The sequence below is a fragment of the Sminthopsis crassicaudata genome, chromosome 5, assembly GCF_048593235.1.
Source record: "Sminthopsis crassicaudata isolate SCR6 chromosome 5, ASM4859323v1, whole genome shotgun sequence".
NCBI classification, from domain to species: Eukaryota; Metazoa; Chordata; class Mammalia; order Dasyuromorphia; family Dasyuridae; genus Sminthopsis; species Sminthopsis crassicaudata.
The window spans coordinates 119,609,680-119,628,192 of record NC_133621.1 but is presented as its reverse complement, the minus strand read 5'-3'; positions in this window follow the sequence as shown (position 1 = coordinate 119,628,192).

The window sequence follows — 18,513 nt, the reverse complement described above, 5'->3', positions numbered from 1 at the left end:
ATGGGGTTGTGAATTGGATTCAACTATTCTGGAAAACCATTTAGATATAGACCCAAAGGTCTACAATTTGTTCATATCCTTTGATCCAGCAGTGTTTCTACTGGGCTTGTATTCCAAATAAATCATAAAGAAGGGAAAGGACCCAAATGTGTAAAAATGTTTATAGCAGACCTTTTTGTAGTGGCTAGAAACTGGACATTGAGTGGATACCCATCAGTTGGAGAATGGATGAATAAGTTATGGTATATGAATGTTATGGAATATTATTGTTCTATAGAAACAATCAACAGAATGATTTCAGAGATGCTTGGAGAGACTTACATCAGTTGATGTTACGTGAAATGAGCCTAACCAGTTAATCATTATACACAGGAGTAGCAAGATTATAAGATGATCAGTTTTGATTGGAGTAGTTCTCTTCAACAATGAGCTGATTCAGGCCAGCTCCAATGGTATTGTGATGAAGAGAGCTATCTGCCACCAGAGAGAGAAATGTGGAAATTGAGTGTGGATCACAACATAATATTTTCAATCTTTTTGTTGTTGTTTGCTTGCATTTTGTTTTCTTTCTCATTTTTTCCTTTTTTGATCTGATTTTTCTTGTACAATATGATATCTGTGGAAATATGTATAAAAAGAATTGCACATCTTTCACATATATTGGATTACTTACTGTCTAGGGGAGGGGGTGGGAAGAAGGGAGGGAAAAACTTGGAATATAAGGTTTTCAAAGGGTGAATGTTGAAAAGTAAACATGTATATGTTTTGAAAATAAAAAACCTTAATAAAAATAATTACTTCATGTAAAATGTGTGAAATGGAAAGAAATAATAGAAGATATGATGAAATTTTCTTTTTTATAGAGTGTTTTTTTCAAAAAAGACTAAAAAATCTTTCTGGGAATGGCTAAAATGTAATCAGCTTAAGAGTAAGGGAATTAAATGACCCTCTCCAGATCTCTTCTTTGAATACTGCCAAATTAAAACCTGGAAGGCCAACCATTATCTTTCTTTGACTGAAGCAACTTCCCCTTTTTGATAAAATGGGAAAGTAAGAATTACTGGGGTTTTTTGAATACCAAAGTCAGCCAAAAACATACATTCCAACTGCAGCCTCTGCTTCCTGCACAACCTGTCAAAGATATTGCAAACAGAAGTGCCAAATACGAGAGCCCATGAGATCTTTGTGATTAAAGCTCTGAATCTGCCATTGGCATGACAACAGCTTTCCACATCTGACACAGCAGAAGCTACCTCACCTTTCATTTCCATAATGAATTGGAGAAGTCATACAAGCTTGCATCCTACTGAGGATAATAGGGACAGTTTGGTCTAATGAAAGGAACACAGGCTGGGGAAGCAGGAATTTGGAGTTCTATTCCAAGATCTATCTGTCTTGCCATATGGCACTGGGCAAGTACCTTCATCCATGATCTCAATGCTCTTTACAATGATTCTGTATAAAAATTCAATTTGACTCGGTAAACATTTATTAAGTTCTATGTTCAAGAAGCTGTACTAAGTTCTGTGTGAGCCTACAATTATTAAAAAGGTACTATCCCACCAAGAAATCTATAATTCAATTAGAAGGATAAAAATGGCAAGCACACATAAATGCATACAAATATACATAAATAATAAAACATGAAATAAATTATATGAAATATATAGGAAAGGTACAAAATGCTATGAAAATTTCAAAAAGAAGGAATAACTTTTGGATGTCAGGAGTAACAAAATAAAAGTTTTGTCATCCAAACTTTTTGGATGGCAAAAGTTTCAAGCTAGGTGATACTTTAGCTATGACTTTATGAATGGAAAATAATCTAGACAAAAGCATTTAAGACATAAGGGATAAAGATAGGAAAGGATAAGATAATTTTTGGTCAATGTTTGATAAGGAAATATCAAAGAGATCTATCAGAGATATAAAGTCTAAAGAACTAGGGCTCACTGGGTGGATACTACTTAGGGCACAGGTCTGGGAATCTGGAAGACCTGGGTTTGATCTTATTTCAAATACTTAGCTATATAATTCCAAATCACTTTGACTTTCTTTGTTTGCTCATTTGTAAAATGAGGGTAATAAAAGCATCTCCTGTAAGGATCAATCAAGATAACATGAAGTGAATTTTTTAAACTTTCCATTGCCATGTAAGTTCTAGGTAGAAAGAATTGGTGAAGCAATTAAGAGAAATATCAAATTAGGAAAATATATTTTGAAAAGATGATGAGGTCACTTAGGAGCATGTTAAGTTTGAGGTAATATTGAGACATGTAGGAAAAGTTTTCACAGGAAATCAGAATTAGAAGGGACTTTAAAGATTATTTAACCCAATCTAAAGCAACATAAGAGCTCTATCAAACAATGTATTAAAATGCTCTTTCATTATAAGATTTTCTCTCTTTGTTCCCAATTTCTTCACCTTTGAGCTTGTCTCTGGTGAAGACAATTCATTCTAAATATAACAAACAAAAATACAATAATGGAATGGAAGAATGGAAATTTGCAGGGGTGAGGTCCAGGACTTGTGAGGGGATGAGAGTGAGAAAAGAGAATTAAAGGTACATCATCTCAAGTGTTTGGTAAACTTGATTCTTGAAAATTACAAAAGATAGAATTCATTAATAAGGAGATATTCAATACTTAAATATTTCAAAAATCCTGTGATTTCAGCAATGTAGGGACTAACTCCATTGATGAAAATAAATAACCTGATCCACTCTCATAGGTGATTTCAGGGGTTGTAGTGTTCCCCTCCCCTTCTAAATTTAGGAAGCCTGGTATTTAGAAAGAACTTAAAAATAGATACATGTTTTCAGTTTCATAGAACTTAAAGTCTGCTAGTGACAATAAAGACTCAACTCCAGAATATCTGGAGCATCAGAATAAGGCTTTGGTACAGGTTCATATTCATTTAGATATGGAATGTTTTGGCCATGATTAGGATTCATTCCCATGAACAGAAACAACTTTTTTTGGTCAAGAATTTATCATTACATCATTAACAGATATCTGAAATTCCTCTTTGTGCCAATTCAGATTGTAACTCAATAATGGAACAAATGAATTTATTTCAATTCAACTTAATTCAAGATACATTTATTAATGACTTACTATAGAGGAGCCTTGATTAATTTATTAAGGACCTGTGTAGAGTACAATGACTGGCCTAGTTGAGATGAAAAAAAAAAAGATTTATATGAGATGTAGTCCTGTTATTCACATAACAATGTATAATAATTATCTATAACAATGTATAATAAAAGTTGTTAATATGACACTTACCTATTAAAATTTTAAGTATACAACCAGTACCTTTAAATGATAATAATCCTGAATCCTAAGTTTTCACCACATCCAATTTAACATTTTTAACAAAAATGTTTGTCACAGCCTCTTTTTAATCATATCCTAAGGAATACTGTTGACCAGTCATGTCAGAGAAATGATGTAAGTTAATGTAATTTGGGGGAAAAAAACTATATTTCCAAAATAATAATATTTGGACTGTGAGCTATAATTTAGGAAGTATTTCTTAGGAGCAGCTAGATGGTGAAGTAAATAGAGTACTGGTCTTGAAGTGAGGAGAACCTGAGTTCAAATCTGGCCTCAGACACGTAATACTTCCTAGTTATGTGACCCTGGGCAAGTCACTTAACCCCAATTGCCTAAGCAAAAAAAAAAAAAAAAAAAAAAAAAAAAAAAAAAAAAAAGGAAATATTTCTTAAAGAAATATCACTGTTTCTTGAAGACTTTGCACATTGCCTCTCCTACAGGTTTCAAAGGATAAAAAATAGACGTCAATGGTTAAGTCAGCTATTATCTTCCCTATGAACCATTCCTAATTGTTTCAATCAGTAACATTATTTCCAGTGTTGGATCTCCTCTGACTTGTTACTATGTAGTCTACTTCCCATATAATAGAAGTTATTGTTCACTTCATACTAAAATAAGGTCAAAATGAGTACATGATTTGGGCATAATGACTTAGGCCATAAACAAATTAGGAGAACAAGAGATAATTTACCTATCAGATCTTTGATACCTATCAGAAGAGGGAGGAATTTATGAACAAAACCAAACCAGAGAATATAGTGAAAGGCAAAATGAACAACTTTTATTACACTAAATTAAATAGTTTTTGCATTAAACAAAGCCAACAGAGACAATATAAAAAGGGAAGTAAAAGCTGTGGAAAAAAATCTTTATATCCAGTATTTCTGAAAAAAGGTTTCATTTCTAAAATATATAAAGAACTGTGTCAAATTTATAAGAATACAAGTTATTCCTCAATTGATAAACGGTCAAAGAATATGAACAGACAATTTTCAGATGATGAAATTATAACCATTTATAATTATATGAAAAAATGCTCTAAATCACTATTGATTAGAGAAATGCAAATTAAAACAACTCTGAGATACCACCTCACATCTCTCATATTGGCTAAGATGACAGGAAAGTATAATGACAAATGTTGGAGATGAAGTGGGAAAACTGAATCTGAATTGTTGATGGAATTGTGAAATGATCCAACTATTCTGGGAGAGCAATCTGGAGATCTATGCCCAAAAATCTATATAACCTGGCATACCCTTTGATCCAACAGTGCCATTACTAGGTCTGTATCCCGAGAAAATCATAAAAGAGGGAAAGGGACCTAAATGTGCAAAAATGTTTGTAGCAGCTCTCTTTTGGGGAGTAGCAAAGAATTGGAAAAGACATAGATGCCCATCAATTGGGAAATGACTGAACAAGTTGTGGTTCATGAAGATAATTGAATATAATTTTTTTCTATAAAAATGATGAAAAAGCTGATTATAGAAAGACATGGAAAGATTTACATGAACTGATGCTGAGAGAAACAAGTAGAACCAGGAATACATTGTACACAATAACAGCAAAAATGTGCAATGATCAATTATGAAAGGCTTGGTTCTTCCCAGTAGTTCACTGATCCAAAGGAGTCCCAATGGACTTTGTACAGAAAATGGGATCTATAACCAGAGAAAGAACTAAAGAGACTAAATGTAAATCAACACATGCTGTGTTCACTTCTTTTTTTTCTGTTTTTTTATCTCACCAATGGCTTTTTCCATTTGCTCTGATTATTCTCTCCCAACATAATTCATCAAACAATGTTTATTAAAATAAACTAAAAAAAAAAGAAATTGAGCAAGCTTAGTTGGCTTGCCAATAGCTAGTAAGTATTAGATCAAACCCAGATCTTTTGATTCAGTGCTTTTCTAGGCATATGATGGTGTCATTGACACATGTAGACAGATAGAGATAGCCATGTGTTTTTGAAATAATTGCTTCAATAAAAAAATCATGAATGAACCACCTAGGTAGCATTCTAGATAGAGCACTGAACTTGGAGTCAGGAAGACCTATGTTCAAATATTTATCTTGGAATAGTCTACATTACATTATTATTGCAAGTATATGTATATAACAATACATATTATATTATTTTATGTTTTTTTGTATTTATTATATTATATTATGTTATATAGCATATACAATGTATATACATATATGTAATATAATAATAATGTGTAATATAAAATTTAGTTGATTACATTTTTATAAAGAAGTTATTGTTATTACCTAAATTTTAGAATATCAAAGTTAGAGTTAAGGTTTGTTAGGTTATCTTGTCTTCTCCTTTCCAATTTATAGATAAAACTAAAGTCCTGAGAGGAATTAATTTGGGAGATGAAAGTGCAAGGCATAATCAAAGAAGCTTTTGGAAACCAAAGTGAATCCATTTTCCTATTGCTGTAGGATATTTTTGATTTGTCCAAACCACTTCCACTTTAAGACTTCCTAGCCAATATATATTTTTTTTTCAATTTCCAGCTCAAATGTTACTTCTTACACAAAATATTTCCCAATCCCAATATTCCTTCCTCCCATTGAGGGAACATATTTCTCCTTCCTATGTGCTCATAAGAACTCTGTATATTGCTAGAGAAGGGGGGGAATAAAAACTAATATAGTGCCACTCAAATCACTGTGCTAAGGACTTCATAAATATTATTTCATTTGATTCTTACAACAACCCTGTAAAGTAGGTACTGCTATTATCCCCACTTTTTTTTTTTTTTTTTTTATATTTTGCCACTGAGGAAACTAAGGCAAATAGAAGTTAAGTGAATTACCTAGAGTCACATAGCAAGTAAATGTCTGAAGCTAGATTTGAATTCAGTTCTTCCTGACTACAGGTACAGCATACTATCCATTGTACATTGTTACAACAGTGGAAACAGACGCATCTGAATTTAGAATTGACTTATATTCAAATTATTCTACTAATCCTACTTTGATGATTATAGAGACAATAACAACTACTACTACAATTACCATTACAACAGTGGGAACTGAGCAGTTTCTTCATTTGTAAAAAAAGTAGTATGTATTTCATGACCTTTAAATTCCTTTCAGGCTCTAAATCTATGATTCTATTATCTGGATAGCTCCTCATACCTGTTTTCTTACTATATTGTAAGCTACTTGAAGATAGAGTTTATAGCTTAGTTTTATTTCTGTCTCTCTCTGGGATAGTATTCTGCCCCTTTTTACTTGGACTTGACTTACAATTTCATTGCTATGGGGAGCTCATAGTGAGCAAACTCTCTCTAACAAAGAAGATTGGTAGCTCCTCTTCAGTATATAATCAGTTGCCTGAAATACTCAGGGCCTAACCAAATGTCTCAGTGGATAGAGTGCTTAAACACTAAATTAAATGACTTTCACCTAGCCAATATGTGTCAGACTTAAGACATGAACAGATCTTTCTGCTTTTAGGTCTACACTTTAGAGTGTTTAGTTTATTGTCTGATTCTATGTGAGATTTTCCACAGGGTTTTCTTGGCAAAGATATTGGAGGAGTTTGCCATTTCTTTCTCCAATTCATGTTTATTACCTCCCATTATATATTTATATATAGTACTAAATTTAAAGGCTTTTTCCAGATAACATGTATTTCTTATTTGAAAGCATCAAATTGTCTTCTATTTTACCTTGGATTTCTGATATTTAGCTTTTAAAAATTACTTCAAAATAATTTTTCCAGATTGTTAAGCATAAGGAAATATTTGCAGAATACATTATATGAAAGTGATGTTCTAGCTCTCTTCATAAGTGATTTTAAAGTTAAGTCCAATATTTAGACTTCTATTTTTTTCCTCTAGCATATAAGCATGTTAAATACTTCAGATGTTAGCTTCCTTTCATCAGAGATAAATTCTCATACAATTCAAAATGCATTCTTACATTTGTCCTATGCTCAACTTATAGCAGGCCAAGAAATGTAGCATTCTCCCAAAGACAAATTGCTTGGCATATAGGATTCATTAGAAAACAAATTCTTATTTGATTTAAGATAAAATATATCTTCCTATCAAAATAACAAAAACTCCATTATAATTAAAAATAACCTCCTCTTCAGATGAAATGTGGGAGTTGAGAGTTTGATCCTGGGTCTTAGAAGTAAGGGGTCAGGAACAGCCAAGAGGCTGGTTCTATCATCAACATGGCAATTTCCTCAAATTAACTGAATCAATAGATTATGTTAGCAATTTGCCATCTAACTTTGCCATCTAATCCAAATCACCCAAAAATGCATGTTCTGATTTTGGGTACTTGGTTCTGAATGACTTATACATCTGGAAATAGTAAAGAACCCTTCTTTTAATTTTGTTCTTAACATTAATTAGTCAATTTATATTAAAAGGTGTTAAAATATTTTTCAGACTCCAAATTGACCAAAAAGATATATTTGGTATACTTCTTCCTAGGATTTAACTTCTATGTGACTATTATTATAAATGAAATTGCTAGTTATTATCCATCTAAGTTTTTCTGGCTTTGAAATCTACATCTTCAGATAACTGCTCTTAACCTGTCACCTTTTCTCTTAGAAATATAAACAAGCCAAATGATGCATTTTTATATTGCACCTTGCAAAAGTCAGGTTTCTGTCTTAAATGTTTCCTCCAAAGTGTCATTTATGGTTAAAAATATTTTAGTGGTATGTGTTTTCCTTTCTTGTAAAAATGAGCTGCCAGTTGCTAACAGCTTATATTATTTATTCATACAAATTCATAGAATTAAAAAAAAACTGTTTTTAGAATACAGATTTCTATTGAAGATTTCAAAAGAAGTTTAGGAGAGGAATTCCATTTCCTTACATATGCATAACCCTAAACAAATAGATAACTTTTTCAATCATAGACATTTAGAATTAGAGTGGACCTTCAACAATTCTGTCCTATTCTATTTACTTTTTTTTTTTAAATAATAGCGTCTTATTTTCAAAATATATGCAAAGGTAGCTTTCAACATTCACCCTTGCAAAACCTTGTGTTCCACATATTTTTCTCCTTCTCTTCCTCTCACTCCTTCCCTTAGACAGCAAATAATCCAATATATGTTAAACATGTGCAATTTATTATATATATATATATATATATATATATATATATATATATATATATATATTTCCACAATTATCATGTTGTTCCAAAAAAATCAGACCAAAAAGAAAAAAAATGAGAAAGAAAACAAAAAACAAGCAAACTAGAGAAAAGGTGAAAATACTATTTATTTCAACAGACATTTGGTAAGTCCATAGAACTGAACTCTCTCCTAGGGATATGAATACTAAAACAAAAAATAATCCTTGCCCTGGGGGAGCTCACATTCTACAGAGAAGATTCAACAAAAATATGGATAAGTAAAAGGAAGAAAATCTGGGAAGGAAGGGATTAGTATCTATTAGGGCATCAAGGAAAGTTTCATATCAGAAGTTCCAAAAAAAAGATTAAAAAGGAAGTAGTGATTCTAAGATGCAAAAGCATCTGAAAGATGTATTAGAAGAATTCAGGCACCCTGGGCAAGGCATGGAGGAAGGATATAGTATGCTATTTTCAAAATAAAGTAAATAGTGAGGATTGGTTCTAATGTAGCATACAAGAACAGAAATAATGCTCAAAAAGCTTCTAAAGGTAGGCTGGAGGCATATTGCAAAGGGCTGATGAGTTTCTTCTATTAGAGGCAACAGGGATCCAATGAACAAAAGAGTGAAATGATTAGGCCTAAGTTTAAGTAGATTATTTTCACAGCCTTTGGCAGATGGAGAGTGGAGAGAATGGAGACACAGACAGTAGAAGAAAGGTGTTTCAATAGTGGAGATAAAAGGCAATGTGTGACTATGTGAATTATGGAGAGGAGAATAGAGAAGGAGGAAGAAGAATGATGCAGTAGATTTGGAGTCCAAAGACTAGCTTGGAGCTTGCTTCTGACAACTGGTATCCCAGGTGACCTTGGACAAGTCACTTAACCTATTTGGGTATGTTTCCTTATCTGGAAAATGAACATATTACATAACTTTTGAGGTACCTTGAAGCTCAAATTCTATATACTATGATACTAGATATTATGGAAACAAAACTAATATATTTTAAATAATTGTGTATGTAATAATATATATATAATTGTGTATGTGTATATATATATGCATATATATATATATATAATTGTGTGCATGTAGATAGATAGATATAGATATACATATACATATATGGAGAGAGGGAGAGAAGGAAAGAGGGAGGGAGAGAGAGAGAGAGAGAGAGAGAGAGAGAGAGAAATGGCAATAGAACTTTGTTTAAATAAAAGAAAAAAATGAATCAAGTTTTAGCTACAAGGGAAACTGATGATTCAGTCTTGAAAGAACTTCTATGGAATATCCTCTATTTTTTAAGCTAGTCTAGAGGTGAGGAAAAATCTCCCAATGTTCATTGTATTGTACCAAACATATTTTTTTAGCATAGAGAAGGCAGCTCCCTGGCTCAGAGAACACAAAGGTGATATATTATTTGGCAATGATTCATCCACCTCTCAGAGAAGAATGGGGTTTTCAGTAAAAATAGATTTTCTAAACTGTATCTACTTAGGCTTGCAGGTAATATGCTACATAGATAAGTAGCCTTATTGCTCATAACACTGAGCTAACAGAAAGAGTGTCACTAGAAAAAGTCATTTACTTTAATATTGCAGAATTATTCTACAGGTTAAATTAGGTAAAAAACAAAATATTTTGGAAATCTTAAAGTATTTTTAAATGCTAATTATCGTTGTTATTATTGTCATTATTACATGACATTTCTACTATTTCAAATTTCCAGAATTTCTTCATGTATTTTGTGTAAATTCAATTCAGCACTGAATTATTGGTATTTTTACTCAATAATAAATGATATTATTGTTGTGGCTTTTCATATAAAACAGCTATCATTTCATTTATATTATGTTTTAAGGTTTGTGGAGTTTATATTTCTTAGCAGTTTTACCTCAGTTTAACCTCACAACAAGTATGTGAAAGTACCATTATTATTACCATTTTGCAGATGAGTAAACTGTGGCAATCAGAGGTTAAATCGTTTGCCCATGGTCACACATCTAAAAATGTCTGAAGCAGAATCTGAGCACAGATTTTCCTGACTCCTGATCCAATACTCTATCCACTGTAGATTCATTTTTTAAATTTGATTCTTAGAGCAACCTGTGAGGTAGATAGATATTATAATTTCTGGTTTAGAGATGAGGAAACTGAAGCTAAGAGAGTTTGACACTTCTGTATAGTCACATAGTTAATGTCAGAAGTAATACATGAATCTGGTTCTCTCCTAACTCCAGGTCTGGCACTCTTCCCTCCTAAATCACACAACCTCTCTTTGTATATTGCATCTATCTTCTTGTATGAGATGACTTTCAGCTATCTCTATGCAGCTCAGCTTATCCAAAACAATGTTTTCATCCCAAACTGACTTCTTCCTGCCAGCCTGCACACTTTCTGGTTCATTTCCCCCAATTATCTGTTGAGGCATGCTCCAAGATACAAATTAGAGCTGGTAAAAGCCTGAGTAAAATACGAAGACGTTAGCTTTAATTAAAAAAAATAAAGTCCTGTCATTTTGCCAAAGTTAAATAGAAGCAATTTTGGGGTTATCCACCATTCTAGGTTATTTATGCCTCTATGTTATGTCTAGTGTGGATTACTGAGAATTTACTACATAAAGTGGGATTTGTTTGGTAACAATCAATACAGAAAAAAATAGCAGAGAGCAAAATAGAGGAAAACACAATAATAGGCCAAAAATGAACAAGCAGTTTGTAACAATGTAGTGCAATCACAGTGAATGCTATAGTCTGAAATCCCTAGGCAAGGTATAGCCTACCTCTCAGAAAAATGGAGCTGTTACTTCCTATGTTTAAAAAAATTCATGAGAGATTTCAAATCCAAGTATTTTTATCCTCTTTTCTTTTTCCTGAGCGGGACCAAATTTCTATATAATTCTGCCAATTTCTTGATTCTGTCCAAAAAGTTAAAATAGCAAATTCAGTTAAGTTTACTTCAATTCAACAAGTATGCATTAAACACTAACTATAGTACAATGTGGCTTTGCCTGGGAAGAATGTTACATCATCTGAAAGCACATACCTACCATTATATATTCCATAGGTCACAAGAGAAGAAATTCAGGCCAAATTCTATTACTGAAAAGATTTCTATATCACACTAAGATTTCCGAACCCAATTACTGGAGAGATATTGGCTACTGGAGAAGTTTGGGCTGGATTGAATTTGGGAAATTTCATGTTTTCAAATGACCCAAAATTCTCCTCACAACAAACATTCATGGCTATGTCATAGAAAATCCTAATATTTCCAAAGAATTTAAGTATTAAGGCATCAAAAAGACAAAGAGGTCTGCAGTTGGCAGAAATAGGCTGTCATATATTAGGACAAAAACAATATAAAATATTTTGATAAGAGAGGTAAATGATAGAAAAAAAAGAAGTGATTAATTAAATAGCTGGACTGTAGGATAACCAGTAAATGACCAGGTGCTCTATTGATATACACCCTATGTGAAAATTTCTAAAGTCAAGTCCCCAGGATCTTGGCCCCCTATATAGGGCTTATAAGAGGACATGGGCATAAAACACAAAATGGCAAGCCATAAACACTTTGTAATTGACTTTATTCAAAGAAGTATCTATTGATATCAATAAAATCACAAATCCATGGAGGGAGGAAAATGTTTAAGTATCTAAAATTCTATTAAAAGATAGGATTTATACAGTCCTTTAATATTTGCAATATAGGTTCAAGGTGATACTAATTAGAGGTCTGAGAAAGGTTCATAGTAACCAAATGGCCATATTGAAGTGGAAAAAAAAGTTATCTAACTGGAGAATTTGCAGGAGAAAAATGTCACTCTGTCCTTTTGGAAGCATGTTAGGCATGGAGGGACAGAGAGTGAGCTTCAAGGTCTGGAAGGTATAGGTTTGAGTCCTAGGTATGTGATCATGGACAAATTACCAAATCTCTTAGTAGCCCAGGAAAATCTCTAAGACTATTAATTAGAGAACAGGTAAACCTGCCTTCATAAAGGAAATTACCTTATTGACAGTTCTCCATAACAGTGAAATCAACAAGTTGCCCTGTCTCTCTCCTAATAATGTGTTTGACTAAGTTCAATTATTCCAATGATTGAGGCTCATTAATGTTGACCTCTCCAGCACTGAACTGTGGCTATGAACTCTTTATGGTTCTTCCTCTTTCTTGAATTTGGTGACTGTTTGCTTGACTTAGCACAACATTCTTTTTATTCATAGGATGCGGTTTTTCTTGAGACCCATTAATTGCCCTTAATCATTAGTATATGTCAACCTTATCCCTTCAAGGGAGTGGGAATCTACAAGAATATGGGATTTCACATGTACTGCCTAACCACCAGTCAATTTAAATCATTTTAATTTAACAACCATTTAAATCATTTAATCATGTAATGATAACTTTACTTTAATAATCATTTACTATTTAAATTAAGTAGGATAAGATACTAGGTACAAGACTGACAAAAACAAATATTCCCTATCTTAAGGGAACTTAAGCTTGGGTTATATTATCTCTTCTGATTATAAGTACAGATTTGGTGAAAACAGACTTGAGCAATAGTTCTCCCCACAATACTTTGATCTGAAAATAATCAATAAACTAAATCACTTAATATTATTAGTTAGATGTGGAATTAATCCAACTCCTTTTGCATTTATTATCTATTATTTACACACTTATGATGTGCCTGGCACTGTGGTAGGAACTGGAATAGAAAAATGAAAAAAAAAACAAACAAACAATTCTTTTCATTAAGAAGCTATAAGACACCTTAGAGATCATCTTGTCTAAACTGATTTTTAAAGTTTAGGAAGCAGGGATTCAGAGGGGTGCCATACCTTTCCATAGTCAAAATGCTAGTGGGTGGCAGATTCAATCCTAGATTTCCTGTCTGTCAGTATAGGGTTCTTTGCACCATCTCATAAAGATATGGTCTTTGTGCCTCTGTTTCCAATAGACCACCAATATGACTGTGATGAAACAATAATATTCTCCCTTGTTGGTTTCTTCAGGATTTTATTTCCTACCCTTTACCATTCTCATGAAAAGGAGGCATCTGAAAAAGCATAATGAATATAACATAAGCAAAAAAAATGTGAGGAAATGCATTTAGCCCATACCAAAGGGGGTGATAGGAAAACATGAACCAAGAGAAAAAAATAGCCATATGCCCTGTATTGTTGAGGTAGCATCATTTAGCTGGAAGAAAATGTGCTATATAAATCAATGTGAGACAGCACAATCCAACTCTTGTGTGTTCTCTTTCCTCTAAAAGCAAATACTATATATGTTTTCAACATGTAGAAAAATTATTTTAATGTCAATCCAAGAAAACAAAAATGAAAATTCTGTTATATACCAGGGGAAATAGAGTAATTGTACAGCCAGACAATTTCTATGTGACTTTTTCAAGAAGCAAAATCTGCTGATATTCAATTGAAAGCTTAATTAGATTCAATTGCATAGTCATGCTGTTGGTTCAGTCTAATTTATGAATTTAAAAAAATCCAGCACTAAATTTTTTATCAATTTTGTAGATATTTGTTTCAGAAGTGTTGAAAACTTCCTGGGTACGATAATTATTTTCAGATAACTGCTCAAAGACCAGTTATATAATTCACAATAGAAGACTTTCAGTTGATAATGTTTGCCAGTTTATCTAAACTACTATCTGTGACTGGTAGAGACAAAGTATTTTAGATAGGTCTAGACATTCTTCTCAAGGTGTCAATGATACAGGTTCTCAACCATAAAGAGTTAGTGTGTCTTACCAAATAATAACAGTACACTGTGTGTAGAGACAGGAAGAATTGAGTTCCTTCCACTTTTGACATGGTAGCTATATGGACAAGGTTTCCTCATCTATCTATCATTGAACCATGAAGTCTTTATGGGCTCTTTCTGTTTCCTTGAATTTCCTTACTATTTTCCTGATTTGGCATGATGATCCATTAATTCATAAGATTTATACTTTCTTGAGATCTGTTATTTGCTCTTAATTACTCACTTGTCAAAATTATGGGGCTTAGATGATATAATTAATGTATGTTAAGTGCTTTATAAACTTTAAAATATTATCTAAAATCAGTTAACATCATGCTCCACAAAAAGATTCTAGATAGGCATAGAAGTCAACAAATAAAGATTGTAATTATACCTCCTCCTATTACATTCAGTTCTCTGAAAAAGTTACTATGTAAGTATTTAATAAACAAATTGAAATTAGAAGGTAACTTTCTTAATCCTCCGAGTTCATTTACTGAGGCTCCAAATGTAAAGTATCATTTTATCAAATGACTATGGTTGAATAATCTTAAACACAGCAAAGTAATGTCTTTTTTAATATTTTAAGGCATATTTAGAAAAGCGTATTTTAAGTGAATACTGGGATAGACTTGTAGTCAGTCAAATTCTGTCTCTTTCACCTACTAGCTATGTATTTCTGTGCACATCAGTTGTTCCTTTTGGGCCTCAGTGTTTTCACCTATAAAGTGGAGTTAATAATTTTATAATACATCTTGCATAGGTGATTTTGAAGCTCAAACGTGATAATGTGTAAAAAAGAACTTTACAAATGTTAAAGCTTTATGTAAATTCCAGTTGTTTCTTTATAAAATGTATAGCAGTGATATGCTTTATTTTCTACAATTCATGATTGCATTGTAACATAGTAACTCTGGAATCAGGAAACCCATTTTTGTCTCATTTCTGACACTGTGTAATCTCAGGCAAATCCCTTCAACTCTTTTGACTTTGGGCAAAAGGAGCGAGGTGCTCTTTGATGTTCCTATAATATTCTAAGACTATCAAAAGCACATGCATTGTCGAGTCTCAAAAACTAATGTTGAAAAATGGTTTCATTAGGGGTTTAGTTAACTTTGCATAATATTCTGATAAAATAGATCTGAAATTCTTCTTAACTTTAGGGTGTTGTATACTAGAAAGATCCCCAGGAACAAGAAAAAAAGGCCTGGATTCAAATATTGTTTCAGAAAGCTGTTAGCTGTGTAACTATGGATCGATTATTTAAGCTTTCTGCAAAATGCTAAAACAAACAAATAAATAATACTCACAAAATTGTCAGGAAAATGAATCAGGAAGATGGAGTAATTAATCAGGAGATCATCTGGCTTTCTCAAATTTACCCATAAATAATTTAAAATAATAATTCAAATTGAACTTCAGAGTGGCAGAAATAATTAAAGTCAAGATAGGTAAGACTGTTTATCCCACCCAAGTCAACTTAAGAGGATGATAGGAAAATCTGACTTCCTGGGATGATGGTCTGGCCAAGCAGATACAGCTGAATCAATAGCAAGCTCTTGTGAAGTTTTATCTTTGCAGACCTTTCATCCTGCAGATTGTGAAGAAGTGAATGGCTGATCAGGGGAAGATTGCAGCTGACATTGCACCTGCACTGGATGCAGTGACCAGGAACCCAGATGCTGCCCCAGTGACTATGCAGAAGAGGAGCAAGCACTTCCAAGTAAATGCAATCCCAAGAAGGTGGGACCCCATCTACTTGTGGTCACTTCAGTGACCACAGCTGGTCTTAGATTATATAACACCTCCAAAAAACCCCCACATAAACAAAGACACACTCTCATAGAGTTTAGAAAACAAAAGCATGAAAAACCTGAAACCTGACATATCATCTCTCACAGCTGGGAAGCAGAGTTTGACCACAACTGATATTAAAGAAATAAGCAATTAACAAATAAGTAGGCAAGAGAAAGAGCATGACCTTGGGTAGTTACTATGATACTAAAGAAGATCAGGATTAAAACTCAAGACAATGAAGTCAAAACTATTGCTTGTAAAACTTCAAAGAAAAACACAAAACAGTCACAAGTTCCCAAAAAAGAGTCCTAGAAGTTTTAAAAGGATTTAAAAATCAAATAACAGAGGCTGAAGAAATATTAGGGGAAAAATGAATAAGAAAATAAGAATATCAAAAAAATTAGGAAAAGATAGCCAATTGATAATAGATAATGAAGTTATGTCAATAATAAATCTATATGCACAAAAGCTTTAGCATCTAAATTTTTAAAGGAAAAGCCAAATGAATTATAGTGGAAAATAAATAGCAAAACTATAATATGAGGATCTTTAATGTTTCTCTCAGAACTAAATTAATCTAAACAAAAAAAGAGAAAGAATTAGAGATAAATAGAATCTTAGCTAATCTAGGTATGATAGATATCTGGAAAGAAATGAATAGGAATTGAAAGTGATGTGGGTTGAGGTCCCTTTAAGATTCCTTTATGATTCCCAGCCCCCACCTGATCTGAGCTAATTTGGGCTTTCCCACCCCCCACTCTAATGATCTGCTCAGGTTTCCCCAACCCCCTTCCTCCTTATTTAAAAACCCATTGAATTCTATTCAAATGCTAACCCTGGCCTATACCAGCCAGGAGCCAATATGGGACTACACCCACCTTCAAGATCACCAAAAGCCCCCATTATAAAAAGGGGAACCCTGGAGTCCACTCTTGGGAGGAGCCCAAACATGGCATTCTTACATCAGCCATGCCAAGGGTTCCTGTCCACCTGGCACCAGCTCTGGTCCTGGCGTCCTGGCATCTATATACCTTTATCCTTACTTCCAAACCCCTACAATAAACCTTTTTTTTTTAATCAATCTAGGTTTTGGGGCCTGTAAATTCCTTTACAGGGGACTCTGCACTGCTACTAGATTGCATTTAATTATGTATCCTTGTGCTGAACCAAAAGGGGTTACTCCTTATCTAACTCTCATCATTTTCCCATTGGTAATGGTTGTCCATATATGGGCAGAAAAACTTTATGATTCAATGTAGAAAAACAGTAATAGCAAATGCATCCTTTTCATATAATAATACAATAAAATTATATTTAATAAGGGAACATGAAAATATGGATTAAAATAAATTGGAGATTAAATAACCTAATCTTAAAAGATGAGTCATAGATGTCATAGAACATCATAAAAACATTAAATTTATTAAAGGAAAAGGAAATAATGAAATAAGAGAAAATTTTATATCACTAAATAGTAATATTAATAAAATAAAGTGCAGACCAATGAATTGGGTACGTGTTAAAAAGAAAAAAAAAACTAGAAAAAGAAAAAAATTAAAAATCCATAATTAAATATCAAATTGGAAGGAAGTCATTGCATTAATAAATAAAACTGGGAGTTGATTTATGAAAATAATCAAGAAAATAGATAAATCATTGATTAATATGATTTTAAAAATAAAAGAAATCTGAATTTCTAATTCTAATAAATTCTAATAATAATAAATTCTAATAAAAAAGAATTAATATGCCACTGGCAAAGATGAAATTGATACGGGTTGTAGTCCCTTTAAGACTAGTCCTTTTAGATTGATTTATTCCTTTCTTATTCCCAACCCCTCATAGCTGAAGAAGCTAGGACTTTTGATTCATAAATCCTGGGCAAAAGAACCTTTTTGAATTCCAATAGGAGATATCCTGGCTCTCAGAACTCCCATTGGATCTGAGCCAACTTGGGCTGTCCCAGTTCCCATTCTAATGATCTGCTCACTGAAACCCAGGGAGGAACTAAATTGGAACCTCCACCCACAGGCCCCTTTAGCTAAATATCTCATTATAAAAGAGCCAGATTCAAGCCGTGTCTTTGAAGAGGTTCCAAACATGCTAACACCATGCCTAGAATCCCAAGGATCTCTGCCCACTGGAATCCTATTTCTGGTGCCCTTTTATCTCTACCTTTATCTTTTACTAACTACACTTTAACTTTATTTCCAAACCCTGTAATAAGCCTCTTTTATCAATCTAGGTTTTGGGGCCTGTAAATTCCTTTAGAGGGGACTCGTGCCACCACTAGACCTCATTTAACTCTGTATTCTTGTGCTAAATCCAAAGGGATTGCAGGGGAGCTCCATTTGACTTCCTGTACCCTGAACTTGCCACTAGATCTCAATTAACCCTAGTTTCATTTAGTTACCCCACTTCTAGATCTCATCAAAATTAAAGCAATTATCAGAATCTATTTTACCAAATTATACAACAAT